Source organism: Haemaphysalis longicornis, unplaced genomic scaffold, assembly GCF_048455015.1.
Source record: "Haemaphysalis longicornis isolate Haplotype H1 unplaced genomic scaffold, Haemaphysalis longicornis Haplotype H1 scaffold_6, whole genome shotgun sequence".
In the NCBI taxonomy this organism is placed as follows: Eukaryota; Metazoa; Arthropoda; class Arachnida; order Ixodida; family Ixodidae; genus Haemaphysalis; species Haemaphysalis longicornis.
Genome location: NW_027526407.1, coordinates 91599657 through 91619537, shown reverse-complemented (window position 1 = coordinate 91619537; position 19881 = coordinate 91599657).

The following is a 19881-nucleotide window of genomic DNA, read 5'->3' as shown; positions in this document are numbered from 1 at the left end:
TTCAGTAATATGTGCAAGTTTGATGCAGAGCTTACGCCAAGACGATACGCAAAGTAAATATTCCCAACAGCTAGTCTCGAGATACAGCTCAAAAAGCGTGTTCCACACCGCTGTGAAAAAATTTAGCTTCTCCAGTGAATCTGGCCCTTGTTCTACCCCGCGTGCGCATCGTTCATGTGATCTAACTGCTACCTAAATAGAGCTCATGTTTTCTATTATGATGTTCTGCGGTGTATGTTTCGGCCTGGTTTAGGAGCGCTCCTTCATTGCAGGCAGGACTACTTGCAGTGTCCAGCAATGAAAACTTCGTCGCTTTGAGTAGAAGTGTTTCGAGAAACGGCGCCACTCCAGCTTGAAAGATAAAAAAACAGAAAAATCGTGTGTTGAAGCAGCCCATTGCTAACCATAACGTACTGAAACATAACACTTCGGCATATGGTTAAACAGTGTGATACTTGGTTTGCGACGTTCAGCTTGTGGTAAATATTAGGCATCTTTGTGAACGTTCAGTTGCAGGACACTGGCTCGTACGTAGTTCGTAATATTTTGTACGCAGAAAAGTATTGTTGTGTTGCAGTCCTGGTATTTCGCTTAGTAACGCCGTAAACGAAGTTTCTGCTCCAAAGGGGTTCGAAAGAATCTATGTAACCCTGAATTTTAGAACAGATAACTTAAACTCAAAGGAAAAACGCGGCCATCTCTTTACATTATATCTTATTGCTACGATAACTGCTATTTTCTAAAATATCTCTACAAGCAATTGTAAAATGACGCGCATGGTTTTTTTTACAGGAAGCGAAAGAAAAGGCAGGTGCGTTCTGCGAGTGAAGAAACCTAGGGGAACACACCTAAGTCACTGGGTGTACTTAGAGTGCCAGGCAGCGTTTATAAAGTGTACAACTGTCATAGGGTGCGATCATGGAAGAAGTAGAAGTAACTGTTCTTCTGTTGTGTACCAATTCCCGGCGACTTCTACTTAAAGATGAATAAACTGAGGAGTCCCAGATTTTTTCCTCGGACGTTCGTTCCTACTGAAACTGTACAAAAAAGAAAAGAGAGTGCGTTCGCACTATCCTTTCGCATTTGAAGCAAAGTTGTTACAAAACAAATCTTGAATTATTGAAGAAATATTTATCTTAAGGGTTTTGCGATTTCACTTGAATTATACAGACTTTGGGTAAACTTAAAAAATAGCTGTGAGTATTTATTGTTCTTCGCGCATGTGAAAAGCCTACTTGACGTACCATTCGATTGCCCAACGGCATCACGTTGTGTAGACACTAGATATATGCAATCCAGGTGTACTTAGAAATCATAGACAAAACAAGAACTTAGAGATACTAATGCAGAAAACCTTGCGCGGTCAACAGAAGTTTTAAAATAAGACGTAAACCTTTTAGTGACAAGTACAAGATTTATGTAGTGCTTACGTCCAGACGATAAGCATAGTAAATATTCGTATCAGCTCGCCTAAAGATGCGGCTCAGCAAGCGTGGCTAGGAAAGGGGAATGGTATTACCAATAGATGCTGCAGTATCTAGACAGTGGGTACAGATGTGATCCACACGACATTGCGTAGTACTACGTTAGCAGGATTGAAATATAGCTGTGACGATCTTAACTAGTAAAAATCCGCGTTTTGCAAAGTAGCGGCATGTATAGTGTTCATTAGACAGAATTTACGCACACCTAGATATTACGTGCTCAATGCAGGGCTTGCAATAATTTCTTCTCTACGGTGTCGGACAGCACCCCGTGAGCTTGAACGACAAAAAAACGTAACAACCCTGTCTGTCACATTACTTTACCTACATTGAAGAAAAATCTGTAGATGCGGTCGTAGCAACTAAATATTATACCTTAACCTGGTTGAAGAAATAACGAAGAAACCGACCACAAGAGAAAAACCCTATTACGAGTCTCAGGCCCCTGATCACGAGCGTGCTCACGTTAACAGCAGGGGAAGAAATCTGATAGTTTACATAGTTTGATGCATGTGACGGAAACGCCAGTGCAGCTTGCCCTCTTGCTTATTGATCTAATTTTTGTTGCCTATGTTTAAACATTCCAAATACACCCTGTTTATGTAGTGATGTTATGTGCCTTGGCTGAGTATAATTCATAGCAACCGCGTCCATACGACTTTATCATTTTTTTTTTGTTTTTGATGTATTTGTTACTCTTTCAGTGAATATTCGTGTCAATATGGTGGTACGGCAGAGCATTTATGATGATTTTATTTTGTTTGTGGGGATAAGGATAAGGTGAGAGCGTGCAGATAAGCGTTTTTCAGCAGTGATCTTAACAGATTTTTTCCTGGTGTAATTTTTAGAGCACAATTTATTTTGTAAATTAAACGTCTTCCACTGTAATGAAGAACCTACCGTAGATGTGGCTGCTATTTTTAAATATATTATGAAAGTTTAGAATGAGCGTCAGTTCTTACGAGAGAGATAGCAAAAAAAATTTCCAAAAGCTCCCCCTCATGGGACAGTGGCTAATGGCAGTAGGGATACCTCGATGTAGATGTCTAGGGTGTGCATAAACCGTTTCCCCGAAACTGCTCAGCTCTACAGGGCCATGTCCTAATCATGGGGACACAGGCGCTTGCGCGTGGCGCCGTTCATGGCTCACGACTGTGCCACATGAGCAGTGATAAAGCGCCAGCGGTTTAAACCGAGACAGAAAGGGAGACAGAAAAAGAACTCTGTTTGCTTGCCCTTGCCACCAGGTGACTTCACCAGCTCGTTGAAGCAGTAGTTGTTGCACTCGTTTTTTGTAGCTTAGACGCGGTATCTCAAAAATTGATTATGATTAAACCTCGTTTCCGTTTTCCTGCACATGACCACATTACGTGTTTTATATCTACCCTTTGCTGCACGTTTCACAAAGTCCGCTGAGTTTGCTGAGGTATTATTTAGTATTAGGTCTACAAAGGTGCGCTAGAAAAAGTTTCGGCTTAAGTTTGTCACCAATCTAATACATAAGATCTATTCGGATTTTCTAATGCCTTTGCATACTTTATCCTGCTACACCTTTAGTGGAACAACGTCTCTCTATACGCAGTCAGTGGGTGTATATCTTCCGCTCGTTCATATAGCAGTGTGCTTTCAGGGGTTTGGGTAGTCAGTAGACTAGATCTAAAGCAGCCTCGTGTGCAACTTCATTGCCAGGCATTCCGGAGTGCGCTGGAGTTCATAACCGCGGTTTTGGCTTTGGGGATTCGCTGTTTGTCTTTATAATATTGTATCTGGTTGTCGAGATAATGCTTTTTGAGAAGTATAAGATTGTTGTTTTTCAGTTGCTCAATATTTTGAACTAGAGACAGTTGCTCAAGCCACGTGTCTGTTTCGTTGCTGTGGTGCCCGTCTCGGCATAATATCTTCGCACCTCCTGCTTTCTACGTTCCAGAATTACTCCGCTCTACTCCAGTTTCAAGCAGAAGATTGCGGGGAGCTGTATGTTTATTTGCAGCTGTCAAGGACTTCATTCGAACAACGCTTGAAGAGCACATTGAAAGCAGACGACGAGTGCCCCCGAAAAATCGCTCGATGGGCTTTTGTTAGGCGTTCGCATTTCTTACTTAGCTCCCAATCACATTTGCGCATTTTAGCACACAGCAGATGACCTTTGGACGAAGGGCAACGTGGTAGACACCTTTGGGGATATTTTGACTACTCTGCGTAGAAATCTAAACCAACTGCCTTTTGGCCTTTTTCCGTTATCTGTAAAGCGCCTTCAAGAGCCATAATCCAACGCGCTTTGGTCAGGTTAACAGCACAACGGCTTAAAGATAGAGCCAACTACGCGAGTGAATTAACTCCGCTCTAAAACGAATTGGCGCCCACCGCCCATTGTGCAATTCGATTCACCATCTCTCATCATGGCGTATTTTTCTCCTTCACAGGTTGACTACGTCTTAGCCTAAAGCCAAAGCATTGTAGGTTGCTTAACACAAAATGTCTATAGCACTCAAAATGAATTTCTCCTGCTCCGCTACTTAAAACTTCAAGAAGCCCATCTCTCCATAACTCCACAAATGAATGGCCTGATTGCTTTGGGTGCGAACAAAAGAAAAACATGAAGCGAAGAATGCCGTTTAGAAGACTTGCCTATTAATTCAACTGTTGCAAAAGTGGCTTCTTGCAAGTGTCTTCAAGTATACTCCTTATGATTTCTTTTGCTTTAAAAAGTACATTCGGATCGGTGTGACACGGAACGTTCCGGTGATCTTAAAACGTGAAATCGCGTATTCACTGGCTTAATACAGACGCGATAAATTTAATCACTAAAAACATTGGCTTGCATGGTTCGTTTATACTAAGGGGAGTTAAACCATGGTCACAAATCCTTACTCTCCTCCTTTGAAGTACATTGAGTATACTATGTAAAGAAGATCATACCAGTCTCGCTAGCGTGTCTTGTACAGGCTAACCTATGTGTAATGTCTCCAGCACACATGAAAGACTAGCGCAGAAAACTTCAGGAATCAACGATAAATCTGTCAGAGTACACTGACTACTCCGCCATCCTGTAATTTCAATTTTGAAGGAGCAGTACAATTTCATACCAAAACATTCTTCAATTTATAAGTTTAATTTTGGGACAGGCGTTAGAGCAAGACTTCATTTATTCCAAAATGAAGCGACATTTGGAGAACTCACCACAATCGATTTCACATTTACACAGCAAGAGAAAGTGTGTAGGGCCTGCTTATATTGTTTAGTAGAAATATAATTTATAAATTGTATTGCCATGGACATACTCGCGAATATTTTGGTCACAGAGCGGAGACGAATAGTTTTCAATACGCCCAACTCATCGAGTCATTGAGGGGCAACTATGTTATGTGCATGATAGCTTGTCATTTTTTGCGAGACTTTGTGATGTCACTTTTGAAGATTTGATGTTTTCCTGTTCACGTGGTTTCATCCTCCAAACCAGTAGGATGGTTTTACGCTGAGGTTCTGGACATTTATTATTTATATTGGCTTCTTTGTTGTGTTCTCGCTACGAGGGGTACGTGACCGATGGTGCGGCTTCATGCCTTTCGGTTGTAACTCATTCACGTGGAGGGTAACGAACAACTCGGACAAACGAGAAGATGACCGCTTCACTGGAAATCTCTACAAATAAAGGGAGTGGCTCATGGGTACACTTGGTAACAGTCAAGTGCTCATTCCATACTAATCAACGTCGTCACATCAAACACGGTTTTTGAATTAAAATTGGGGTAAGAAATTGCCGAAAGACCAGAATAAAAGCACGAAAAGACAGAGCACCTATCCTGGCTTTTGTATAGCGTAATTAGAAATGTGCCAATTTGAGAAATAACAAAAATGCAAAAAATCATGCTCGTGCCTCTATAGCTCATGTTTGAACTGAATACCAACACTGCGGACAAAATACAAAACCAGTGCGTTCTCCTGGTGATTAAAATATTGTAGGCAGTCATGAGAAGCACGAGATTTCTGAACTGACAAAAACTTGCTATCATTGACTATCTCGCGTATAGGCCGTTAGGTGAGGCTACTGAAATGACACCTTCAATACACCCTACAGTCGACTGATGCAGTCAATTCTTGCCCAAGCTTGCTAGGCACAGGGCATAACAGCGTCTACCCACACTTTGGCCGATGTATCAAGAGCGCAAGGAAAACGAATAGCTGAAACAAAGCGCCGACCAAAGAGAAGCTTCAGTCCTAGGTCAGGAGCCTATCCCGTGAGCAGGTACGTTAAAAAAGCCAACCTAAGAAGCAACCCCCAGTGCGATATAAACGGCTTAAGGGCATCCAAAGCTTCAGCCGTAGAAGCACAGGGAAAACTGGGGACATCTCTATTTATTCAGGGGTAGAAAAGTTCAACTTCCTTTGAGAAAAGCAAAATAAAAACCTGCAAACGCCCTAAAATACAAGGCCCTGTTTGGAACTGAGTAGAAAATGTTGGTGAGCAACAAATGAGCAATTTTGGTGCAAGCGTGAACTAGCCATGTGAACATGATTTATGTAGTGATTATAAAAAAATGGATATACGTTTTGTATGTTCAGCTAGGGTAATATTTAATCAAACGAAGGTTGTATTTTTTATGCTCAACGCATATTGAAGGTATCACAGAGACTTGTTAAAATGTAAAATAACGCCTTGTTTGAAATGTGAGAAGGTGAAATCAAATAAGATAATTCTTTGATGCCGGCAAGACACAGTAAGACTATACAATTCGTGGTTCTAACAAGCAAAACAGGGCATAAGAAAATCAACTGGGACAGCCTATGTGTTGATGGACGAAATCAACTGCACCATCAGAGTGATAACGCAACCCGAACATCAGCTGGAAACTCGGTTACGGAAATTTGGTCCGCCAAAGTAACTGCATCCGCCTGAGGCATTTACTATGCGGCCTTCATGAGTATTTCTCCGGTTTCAAGGGATCCCCACAAAATATTTCAAGCATGCCATGATGCTGTAAGTACGTGGGTATATTGGTAAGGCTGTTTGTTTATTTTTTTTTTTGTGGGGGTTCATCGGGTTGCCAATGGGGCAAAATGATTATCGGTATGACGGCATCTGTGCAGATTGGCTGGATGGCGGCAGCTTGTAGAAGGTCTCCTTGGCTCAGGTGTGGCTTCCATGGCCACTGTGGATGAGTGGTATTGTCCAGGTGCCTAATAACCACAACCAAAATCGCAACTTCACTAATGCAATTAAATTAAATCAAACGAACAGCCAAACCTTTCTCTGGAACTTCCGTTTCAGTTCAAGACATCTGGTGCTTTCTTTCTGTGCACATCCCACAACCTCGTTTTTGGGGATGATGCTCAGCAGCATACAAAACGAGGTGTTCGGCTCTGACCATCTTTGCTACAATTGGCCATCGAAAGTGTTCCGTTCAGCTAACTCCAAGTCAAATGCGGTGGGCAGTGAAATCACAGAACGATGTCTTTGAAGGTGATTCTTAATGCTCCACGTGTTCGCAGCGCCAATTCCTACCACTCGGAAGCACATGGTACAGTAAAACTAATGTTGATACCACCAGAAGGAGTGGAAAACAAGGTTGCTAAGATGGCCTAAGTAGAAGAACATGGGCTTCATATTATATATGCCACTTCGTGGTACGTGGTCGGCCGCGTTTTCTTCCCTTTTTTAAATTTGAAATGTAAAGATCATTACAAACTCCGAATGACTACTCTTGTATTGTTACGACCGCATTCCACGCTGGTTGCGTTCATTTCACTACACCATGAGTATATCGCAAGTGTGTTTTGGTCAGTGCTCAGGCGTCAACGCTACACAAAAGGGCAAACAATTCGAATAACAAGTCTAGTGCAGCTCACGTATGAACCTAGATATGAAACAGCAGAAATATAAGAATGGGGCCACCGGACGTTATAAGGGATTCTGGTTGGGCCGTTGTTGTTACGCTTTCTGATGCAAAGCACTCGCCTGACCTCAATATAGCAGTTAGCGCTGCGTTACGGCCTGCTGCATGAACAGTTCAAGCTTCATGGGCTTTCCAGAGTTGGTGTACGTAGCGGCCATTAACTTGCAAACACTTGTTTTGCATGTTCATCATTTTTGGCTCAAAAGTATCGAAGTAGAAAAGGCGTAGGGAAGTGGTGTTGAACCACTATGAAAAAGCCGCAAAAGTTCGAGTGCACAGGCAGGATGTGCGATATAGGCGCAGTAAAACCTCGCTGCTCTACTTGGCAGGCATAAAGACCGGTTTAGAAATTTCAATATATTTTGGACATAAATAAGTACTTGTAGTTATGTTCAGGAGCCGTTGCAAACGGAGACATCTACGTCTTCTGGTGGGGCCACCTCGCCGGGATCACACATCGGAAAGCGGTGGATGCAATGATGGCCACAGCTTGATAGGTGGAATGATCCAAGTACTATATTACTTGTTTAATCACCTCACCATAGTGGTGTTCGCAATAAAAAGCACTGTTTCCAACAGAAGAACCCGTCAGAATTTTCCCGTCCAGGCGTATTGCAACGTAATGAAAACAGCGCAATTAGACCAATACATTCCATGGGTAAGGAGCAAATAACGGCAAACACAATATTTTTGTTTAAAAGGGAGCAGCAACCTGAATAAAAGGTATAATTGATTAGTATAGGTTGTGTCCACAGGTGTCGCTCCAATGATGGCAGCCTTGTGTGTACGCTGCTATGCCCACACCTGCGCGTCCAGGTTGCTAAAGCGACGTCGTATGCTCGGGCCACGCACACCAAAATCAGCTGCGACTACTTCATTTCATCTGGGCTGCGTGCAACACAGTATGTGTTTTTCTTGTTCGCTGGCTGTCGCGTGGTTGTATGATGTAGTGCGTACTCCGGTAACTTTTTTAAACAAGCACATTTGATGCTCCATTCATCGGGGTGGCAAGTTTATGCTTTAGTTTATTCCCATCCTCCGCGTACACTTACATGCAGGTACAAGCCGGAGAAATTTCAAAGGCTACACAATGAGCGCCGTAACAGCGATGTTGTGTGGCAGAGTGATGCGGGTAGCACAAGCAGCAGTGGCAGTATTGTGCCCCACAGGAGTTAGAAACATTACCCCGACGTCAATTATCGTTTCGCGAAGCGCCCTACAGCATATATCCTCCTTACGCACAAGGGGTCATTAAGCTTTACCTTGCACAAAACTCTGACAATGTACTAAAGGTAGCAGAACGATTTCGCACGAGGCTGTATAACAGTGAAGTTAGACGAGGACAAACTACTGGGAGTACAAACTGAAATGGCGATGTCCCACTAGTAATTAACGGGGAAGTTACTAGTGATGCATGGTAATTTTGAGAGCCTTTCCAACTGAACAGGAAGTTGGGAAGTCTTTTAAAGGCATAAAAAAGGCACAACAGCCAGGGACCATGGCATAACCGTAAATCCTTTGAAGGAAGGAGGAGATATTGTACAGGACAAGCTTGTTTTTTCATTTTGGATTTTTTTGGAGTTTGGAGTTGGAGTTTTTCAAAGCTCCAATAGCTTGGAAAAACTCCAACAATATTCTGATTCATAAGAAGGGAGATCCCAAAGACATCATAAGTTAGAGACCCATCAGCATACTCTCAGTTGCTTACAAAATGTTTACCGTAATTATAGTCACCAGAGTGTCACAGCCTGGATTCCCAAAACCCAGAGAGCAGTCTGGGTTTAGGAAACTAACCATAAGGCACATTCATCTCATCATTCATGTGATAGAAAAATCTGGAGAGCACACAAAACACCTTTACATGGCGTGTATAGATTATGCGATAACGTTAGATTCCGTACTCACCGCAGCTATGCTAGAGCGATGAAAGATCACGGATAAGAGGAAACCTCCTTATGACTTCTGCAAGACATCTATTAAGAATGCACAGCCAGGATAACGCTCCACCAGCAAAGCGTTAAATTTTGTTTTCAAAAAAGTGTAAGACAGAAAGATACCATCTCGAAAACTTTTCACAGCTTCTCTGAAATGGGCGTTTAGAAAGATGGACGGAAAAACATACGATTAAGGATAAACGGGGAATACTTGAGCCATTTGAGGTTGGCGGACAACATACTCTTGCTGAATGAGACTGCAGAACATACGAAAACAATGCTTAAGGAACTTCATTCCGAAAGCACGAACGTGGGGCTAAAAGAAATACGAACAAAACTATAGTGTCGGGGAATAAGCATACCAGAAACGGCCCTTTCGGCTTAGGAAACGAAACACTAGGAGGGGTTAGAGAATATAACTACCGCGGCCAGAGGGTTAGTGCTAACCCCAACAACGAGAGAAAAATCCGTCCCACAATAGGTATGGGCTAGGAGCTACTCGGCAATCAATCCAAAATGACTAAAAGTAAGCTACCTTCGTCTGTCAAAAAAAATTTACAAGTGCATACTGCGGGTGATGACTTACAGAGCTGAAACCTAACACCTCACTAAACACCTAGAAAGCAAATTTATGTCGATTTAACAGGGCATGAAACAAATATTGTTAGGAATAACACTCTGGGACAGAAAGCGAGTTACGAGGATAAGAGAATAAGCTAGTGTAGAAGATATGGTACCAATGCAGAAACTGACATGGACTTTGGGTGGGAATGTAGTGAGGGGAACAGACATACGGTGCGCACTTAGATAAACAGAGTGGATACCACGAGATTTGTTTGAGGAAGGGTAACGCCGCTTACGCGACGTTACCCTTGTTTGAGGAAGGGTAACGCCGCTTACGCGACGTTACGTTAAATTGTGAAATGGGGCAGCGCAGGACAGCACAAATTGGAGGACAATGGGGGACGCCTCGGTGCTGCCGTGGACCTGATTAGAATGATGCTGAAGATGATAATGACAACGATGATGACATATTATGAGTGGAAAGTCGGATACACTGCAAGAACAATTACAAGTACGCTTTACTCACGTAGCTGCAATGGGACTTGCCTTTATCAGAGCCCAAAAATATTATATTGGTGCCACAAACATTTAGAACAGTTTTCTTACATACCGTAATAAGAAAAGTGGACGGTTCTGTGTCTCTGATGATAGCAGTGTTTTGGGGATGTTTGAGACGCGACGAGACGGGTCTCCCACACCTAACTGGCCTGGCGAGCATGACAAAGCACTGGAGGCATACTCGGTTGGTGAAGCAGTGAGTGGATGTAGCAACCCTTCGAGTAACAATGTGGCCTCGCGACCACGAATAAATATATGGCGAGACTCCAGCAGTGTCATGTTGTGAGGAATTAAACGCGAAGGTGACGTGTGGTAAGGCGAGATCCCAATCTTGATGGTTGAAGCGCTCCGCGATACAATATCCCTGTGAATGATACGTTGTCATAAGTTTGTGGTGTGAGGAATATGAACGAGAAATGTTAGCTAGTATTTTAGACGATAGGTACCGACCGCTCTCTGTGGGGAGCTGCCGGAAGCGCCGTGGTGCAAAAGAACATCATTTAGGCGAAAGCCGCAGTCTTCAGTAGCGCAACTATTGGGAAGCGCCCATGGAGTTGCAAAGCGGGTAACGTAATCAGAACGTACTGCAGCGCATGCGTTTTATTAAATTCTGGAGAGAAAAGGGCCTGCTAAGTCCACCCCAACGCAATAAAAGTGTCCACTGGGCACGTCAAGTGGATGGAGGAGTCCAGCAGGGCCCAGGACTTCACTTTGCTCGTTCATGAAGGTCCCACGTGTTGATGTATCCTCACACGGATCTCTAAAGGCCTCGTGAAAGCAAGCTGCGACACCCGCTATCACCAATGCGCCCTGGTCTCAGGTGGACCGCGGGGGGCACGTCATGGTGCTGCTGAAGGAGCGATCGACGGAAGTGTTCGGGCACGACCAGTAGCCAGGCAGACGCGTAACTAGAAAAGTAGCGACGGTAAAGTACTTGATCGTGAAGCAGTATTGGCTCTCCCTCACGCGATCAGTGCCGGATCGCGCGAGGGAGAGCCAAGGTCGTCTATATTCGCGTGGCGGGGTTGTTTATCTACTCATGTTTAGCACGTCAGATATGGCTAGGACGCAAGCTTCAGGATTGTCATTGTAGGGATCAGGTCCGCCATCGGGGTGTCGAGACTAGCAGTCCCCGTCTTGGTGAATGCGTTCAGGCCGATAGGTGACGGTCAAGATATGACACTGCAAGCTCAACGCCAAACGCCCAAGGGGGCTGACGGGATCTTTTAATGAAAAGAACCAAAAAAGATAATCAGCAGGATTATCTCTAACCACTGTGACGCGGTCGACCATACAGATAGAGAAGGAATTGTCCCACTGCCAATACTACGGCAACCACTTATCTTCTGTAGTTGAATACATCCGTTCTGGTGGAGAGATCACCCGACTGGCGTAGGTGACCACTCGGAAAAGACCACCTTGTCGTTGCGCCAGTAGTAGCTCCTATGCAGCATTCACTTGAATCTGTGTGAGGTTCACTTGCAGCTATCGGATCAAAGTGGCATAAGATAGAAGAATTCAGAAGCTGAATCAGAGTGGTGAAGGTTTTGCTTTCATGGAAACGCTGCGAGAACATGGTGGTTTTCCTAAAGAGGTCCGTCAATTGGCAGACGATGGTCGCAAAATTTGAGAGGAACCGGCAAACGTATAAACCTAGGCCGACAAAACTACGGACGTACTTTGGTGATCAAGCGTGCCGGAAATCCTTGAGAGCAAAAAGTTTCCCAGGACGGGGCGAACCGGTCGCGTCAACAACGTGTCCAAGGACGGCAATTTGACAATAACCAGAACCAAATTTTTGAACTTGAGCTAGATTCCGGCTTGTCAAAAAAAACGAATCGAAGATAGACGCCCCGGATTGCTTTGAAACTTCGGGGAAAAGAAAATCACCTTGCCCAAGGAGCATCAACAAACATGCCATTTGAAGCCATGGAGCAGAGTCTATCGTGCGCTCAAATGGGGCTGGTGCATTGCACAATTGAAAGGGCTTAACGTTCAATACGTACAGGCCGTCACGAGGATACTTTTTTATTGCGGTTAGGCAGTAACGGGAATTTCACAGCACGCACTTTGTAGTTCCACTGACGAAAAATGGTGTGCTTAACCTCGTAGGTGATCGGAAGCATTATCAACCCCAAGAAGAGGGTAAACCTCCTTATTTGTAACTTTTTAAGTGTCGAAAATCTACGCACGATCTCCACGATCCGCCTTTTTTCTTGACTACCTTACAGATGACAACCACAAACCAGAAGAAGGTTCTATAATGTTTTTTCAAAACATTTTGTCAACTTCTTGAATGACGCGACGCTCAGTCGGGGACACACGAAGGGGCCATTGACGTACAGGTGTGGCATCACCAGCGTTAACGTGATGCCTAACTGTGGAAGACCGGCTACAGGGGCCCCACCCACGTATAATATGCCTTAAAAGGACGGCAGCTACTGCTTGTGGTAGTGTGCTTGGGCCGAGCGCAAATTCACGACGTTGTGTTTTGTCGACGCTTATCTGGAATGATAACCCTCAACTACAGGAGATAAAGAGTAACAAGGAACATAAACTCTCGTATAAGTTGAGGCAAGAAACCGAGGTCTCAGAAGGCCAGTCCAATGGACCCTTAAGAACTTTGATGGCTCTATTTGGAACCGTAACACTGCGCGTCAAAAGCGCGTAAACAATGGGGAAACGACGTAGTCATCATCAGCTACAGAATTATACGACACAAAGTGCATGGAAGTGGCAGCGTGCGGGGGCAAACGAACATGCGCAGCGGAGAAGATAGTAAGCTTGAGCTTGCTGATGTCGTCACCTATAGCATTAGGCAACTACAGCTGGAGGACTGCGGCCCAGAAATCATTTAGGGCAGAGCGCTCCGCCAGAAAATCAATCCACAGGATAATGTCATGTGAGTGCTTCTGGAGCACAGTAAATAATAAGGTATGTTTATCGGCCAGCAATCGTGAAACCAGCTGTGCGATAAACATTCGTACAGCGGTAGGTGTCCCTCTATAGGCCACTCGTACAACATATGATCGAGCACGGGTAGGCACCGGTCGCAGACGACAACGAAACCTTGAACTCATAACTGGGATGTGCGCGCCCATGTCGATCACTGCGGTTGCCGGAAAACTGTCAGCGTCAATGTCCAATAATTTTTTTTGAGTAAAGAGCGAACGTAGAGGACTTTTGTTGGTTCTCTTTCAAGCAGTGTCACCTCCGGGAGCTGTACTGATCAATTTTTCGGAAGCTGGCAGGGCACCCGACGAAGACGAGTGGCGAGAGTGCGTCAAGCGCGTCTGACGGCGTGGCGTTGGAGGTGATGATTCCAAGAAAGCGTCGGTGTTAAATTGCGATGGCATCAAGAGATGGTCGTAATCCCAGGCAGCACAACAAGTCCGATTCTTGACCGACCAACCTACGGTTGTTTTCTGGAATGCTCGGCCATCCGCAACAAACTGGCCAGCGTTAAACATAAAATAAACGGTTTGAATTCGGTCACCGTCCTCTGCGCACGTTTTCGGCAGCCAATGTCCTTGAGTTGGTCAGCTTTCCCTCGTTAACCGTCAACACAGTTTTCCCTCGGCGAAAGTTACTCAGAAGTTATCTGGCGGATCAACCACCGGCGATAAAAGGCACTTGCTCCAGCAACGTTCAATCAAAAGAGAGGCGGCATTTTTCCCGCCACCGAGTACTCGCTTGTTGCTTCGAAGCGGGTTTACAAAAGATTATCAGCTTGTACACGGCCAGCAGGCGACCGCTTTGCTTCCGCTTGCAGGGGAACACATGATGCATGTCTGTTGTCTAGTTCTAGAGTACTCGTGTTTCGTAGGCACCCTTGTTCAAACGTTATTTTGGAAACGTACGTTATCCGGTCCGCTTATGAATCTGCACGATCCTGCTCTTCGAAAGGTGAACGGCTGACGTCTGTCGCAGGTATAGCACCGCCCGCGCCCAATCACCGGAATTCCGAAGGTCATGCGTGGACACGCGCCCAGCCACCGAACAGTGTGCTGTATACACATGTGCACTCATGGACAAATGAACGAGGACACAAAAGTATTAACCGAATACGCTAAATCAAACATAACGGTTAGTGAAGACAAAATAATGCTTTGCTAGTGGTATATTTCGAAAGGCACATTTTCAGTCTTGTGTTGTGACATGTGTTCGCGCTTTGTGGATATCCTGCTTGCCACTTTGGAATGCTGCTGCAAACGATCGACGAACGGCGGCGTTTTCCAGTGCCCGGACAAAGAAAGTTAGGTAAGTTCATTTTTGCCGGCCATTTTCTAGCGCAACTAAGGTTCAGTGCAGAAACGTGTTACAGCTCGATTTCGCGCTTCCGCTTCAGTCTCACGGTGTGGTTCGCGGAAGCTAAATTCAATTTGCTGATGCTGACGACACTCGATATGTCTAGCGTTGCTAATGGACAGGTGGTAGGTGCAGCGGAGGGGGCTAGGAAGTGTAAAATAATTGCCCGTGCTGTTGGTGACATCGTGAGGAATGGAGGTGTTTTGTGTATGCAGGTTTTTATTGCACGAGCTTTGTTTATACAGGGTGATCAAAGTTAAGTGGACATGTTTTTTTTTTAAAGAGGCGCTTAGATTTACGCGAAGACGACCTCTACAGTGAGGTTGCGCTCCCAGGGGGACACATAATTAGGAGGTAATTATTGATGTAGGTGGTTTATTAACTAAAATTAATTATTATTTTTTTAGTGGCCGTAGTAACCAGGCATGTTTGTATTGGAAAGTTATACGCAAGCGTGTTTCTACGCAGTTTCAATTTGCGGAATTCTTCTAGCGCATCCACAGTCCGAGATATGAAACAACGAAGTTTAATTGCCGTTCGCATGATTACGCATGATAGAAGTCAAGACCGGCGCATAGCTCCTCCCTTTTGTTCTGTGTTTCGATAGCGGTTCCCAGTACTCCAGATTGCAATACCGCCAGCGAAGAATGAATGGGTGCCGGTTATGACTTATTCCTGGTCCTCCACCCCTTGGTCGAAATAAACACCGTACACAGCAGGTACGTCACCGAAGGGAGGAGCTTCGGGCCGCTGCAGACTGTCTTCCATGCGTAATCATGCGAACGGCAAATAAACTTTGCCGTTTGACATCTCGGACTACGGATGCACCAGAATTATGCAAATTGAAACTGCCTAGGAACATGATTGAGTCTAACTTCCCAATAAGTCTGGTTACTGTAGCCACTAAAAAGTTAATTAGTCAATTTTAGTTATTTAGGCCTCCAAAATCAATAAAAACCTCCTCTTATGTGTCCCCCTGGAGGCATAACCTCACTGTAGAGGTCGCCTTCGCGCAAATCCAAGCGCCTATTTTTAAAAATACATGCCGGCTGGGCGGTTTCACCGCACTATCGTGTGACTTCGATAGCTGGGCCACTTTGAACAAGGCAAAATACAATATGCGACTGCTCAAATTCTCGGAGGTAAAACATCCCTTCAGAAAAAAGAAAACACGGGAATAGTTTGAAAATATGAGCTTTGCAATAACTGATCTTTCTTTGAAAATCTCAGTTTGAAAATCTGGGCTTTGCAAAACTTTCCTAATGCTTTCTTGTGTTCTGTTTCTTTAAAAACAATTTTTTTTCTTTAACCAATTTGTAGTTCAGGAGCGCCTCGGCTGAACGCGCGAAAGTTGTGCGCTCTCACCTTGAGTGGGGTGCGGCTCACAGTGTTCTCTTTGGGGGCCTTCGCCAATTCCCAGGTCGTGGAGTTTTTTTTTCTTTCTCCGCAACGTGGAGAGGTCTGTTTCTCGTCTGCTGCCACAAAAAATCAGGCATTGCTACCTAGTCGCAAGCGCGTGCTCAGTCTGGTAGGGCGTTTTCACAGTAATGAACGTTCGTTGTAGAATGATCTCGTTGAACGGGGACTATTTATTCGGTCACTGAAAATCCTTGCGCACTCAAAACACAACAAAACCCTCAAAACTCTACGTACAGGTTCACTCTTACAAGAGGTTGGTACACAGCGCCGACTCACAGGAAATGCAAGAAATAAGCCGCGAAGTTGAGCAGCGGCAGCAAATAGGACACCCACGGCCGTATTAACGTTGTTTCGGCAATGCCAGGGTGCACAATGAGCAACATTGAAAAGAGTGCTGGTGGTTTCGAAACGTCTTTCACAGTGATTTGCGCACCCATTGCTTCACGTGCACGTGTAATATTTGGCTCAGGTATTCCTGGCGGTGTAATCTAAACGCCGTGCAGGTTTATTTCCACTGCTCCAAGAGTGTTGTAGGGTCGCTTTAAAGCAAGATACATTGCACATTAGCAGTGTAAATATCTGTAGGTGCCTCGAACTGCCTTTCTTAGTTTGGTTACAGTGTGACCTGTGCAGTGTTGTAACTTGTCCTTTTCTCTTTTTGTTTTGTGCTGCAGGTGCTCCTAAGCATGGCAGCTGTGGTTTCCATTGGAACTCTTTCCATGACCACAGTACCGGTGGCATCAAATGGAGGCAGCATCACAGTAGGAGCAGCAATTGAGAAAATGAATCTGCACCACACTTTGTGATCAACAGTCTTTGTGAGTTGCTGAATTTAATTCTTTACTTAAAAGCACGAATGATTGCTGTTACGAGGTTATAAATTCTGCACTTGGCTGTAGAAACAGCTCGACTATACCCATTCTAGGGCTGGATGAAAGCTGCAGCACCAGAATTAATATGCCTCCTGCAGTGGAACGGCCGGACGAGTATGCTGCATGGCTTAAGTTTAACCATGGCTGAGCGGCTCTGGTTTAACAGCTGGCCCCCGAGGAAGGATGAATAGCCGTCGTCTGTAAAAGTTGAACGGCCGTGGGTTGTTAAATGTTGAACGGCCGCCGGCCAATAAAGGAACGGAGAGCCGACTGCAAAGTCTGGCGGCCGAAGGGCGGTTGTAGGCCCCTAGGCGATTCTTTGGTCAAAGGTGAGCAGCTGTTCAGCTTACACCAGGGAACTATCAGCACACGGCCAAGGCCCACTTTTGAGTACGGGCTTTACACTCTGATGGAGCAAAAGCAAGCAGAAATTTCCCGGCCAGAGGTGGACAGCGCATGCTTAGCCGTACATGCTTGTGCTGCTTCGGATAGTGTGTTTTTTTCGTCTGTTTAGGCCTAGTGGACCTATCGTTGCGGAAAAAGATTGTGTTCTTTGCATTGGTAGAGATAGTTGGGAATCCTTTGCCGGGGGAGTGGTGCAGACCAACGCTTCTTACAGTCCTGCACAACGTGCCCAACTCGGCGGGTGTGATAGCAATTGGGGGTGTTGTAATGTGTGCTCCATTCGGCTAGGTTTTAAGTGCAATGCACTTCTTAAGCGACCCTGAACCTGCGTCCACCGGCGATGTCCGCATCACATACCCACGTGGGGGATTGGCCCGGAATCTTCTCGTCTTCCTTGGCAACGGGGGCAGATGGGCGCGCGCTGCCTGGCCGCTGACATGGCACATACCCATGTGGGGGATTGGCCAGGAATCGGGCGTGAGAAGGGCTAATGCACCCGCTTAAAGGAGTACTGACACGAAAATTCAAAGCTGAGATCCGCTCTAGCAATAAAGTACAACGACAACACAAATAGGTGTCTGTGAATAAATGCATCTTTCTTTCTTTGTAGTTGTGTGTGTGTGTGTGTGATCTCTCTTTCGCGAAAATTACCGAACCACGCAAATTCAACTCGTGCATTCGCACTTTCACATTCTTTCCTTCGGGGAAATGCGGGGAATTTTTTACATGGATACATCAGAAGGCGGTATTCATTTCTTCTGGTAAGCGGTAAAGAGAAGGTGCCCTTCACCCCGTGTTGTCACACTTTGGCTGGTTACCATCCTCAAGTGTCAGCTGTAGTTGTGCTATATATAAGTACCCCAGAAAGTGAGGGGGAACACAGTTGTCCAGATAGCCGAATTGGTAAAGCATACGAGATGAAATCGGAAGGTGTGGGTGCGGTTTCTACTTTGAGCGTATGTTTTTCTTCATTTTATTTACAGCATAAAAATATTAAAAATTTCGAACTTTAATATTCGTAGAAAAACCACTTGACACTTCCCCTATTCCTCTCTTGGCGTTGCAGACGGCGGCGCTTTCCTTATGTGGTTCCGAAACGAATTCTCCATTCTTAGCTATATATATATATATATATATGTATATATATATATATATATATATATATAGTTAGGTTAGAGAGACAGACAAACGAGAAAGACAGTCCTCTCCCTGAAACGCCAGTAAACGTTTTTCTATTTTCTACGTCTTTCTCGTTTGTCTCTGTCTCTCTAAACTTATTTGTCTCACGCTCTGTGTGAGTTTTTATCTTTTCAGACTATATATATAGTTATACATATATAGGAAATGAGAGGCTCTGAAAAAATAAGACAGAAATAAAGGTTGGAAGTCAAGAAAACCTGAAAAAGCATAGCGGAGGATATGCAAGGTCATTGAAACAGATAAAGAATTTCGAAAAAAAGAAAGACAGTGGAGAAAAAATGCCCGCCAGGTGGGATCCAAACCCACGACCTCCAGAATACCGGTCTGGTGCGATAACCACTACGTTACCCGCGGGGCTATGTTTCTGCTCCAATTTCGGGGGTATTTATGTCAATGTAATTTTTTTCTTTGCTTGAGGGTGGTAGCCTGCGCCACTCCGACTTCTCTGGATGAAGGCGACCTTCTTTTTAACCCCCGGGCCATGACTCGAGTGTCTACGACATGTCGAGAGTGCTCGACCAGCAGTGAAGCCTCTTAAGCTTCCTATGGCAACAAGACTGCCAGAACAGAGGCCATGGCTATGCATGTAGTGAAAAGTAGTAGAAAATGAGGGGCTGGTTGAAAATAAGACAGAAATAAAGGTTGGCAGTCAAGAAAAACTCGGAAGGCAAAAGGGAGGATATGGAAGGTCACTGAAACAGATAAAGAATTTGGAAAGAAAGAAAGCGGAGAAAAAATGCCCGCCATGTGGGATCCGACCCAAGACCTCAAGAATACCGGTCTGGCGCGATAACCATTAAGCTACCGGTGGGGCTATTTTTCCCCTCCACTTTCTGTGGTATATATGTCGATGTTATTTTTTTCCTGTGTTTGGAGATGGTAGCCAGCACCACGCCGACTTCTCGGGGTGAGGGGACCTTTTTTTATCCCCGGGCCGTGACTCGAGTGTCTACGACATGTCGAGAGTGATCGACCAGGGTTGAACCCCCTTAGGCTTCCTATGCCACCAAGACTGCAATAACAGAGGCCCTCGCTATGCATGTAGCGAATCAGAATGGGAAATGAGGGGCTCGTTGAAAATAAGACAGAAACAAAGGTTGGCAGTCAAAATAACCTCGGAAAGCAAAGGGGAGAATTTGGAAGGTCACTGAAACAGATAAAGAAGTTGGAAAGAAACTGGAGAAAAAACGCCCGCCCGGTGGGATGCGAACCCACGACGCCCGTAACGAATCGGTATTCGTTC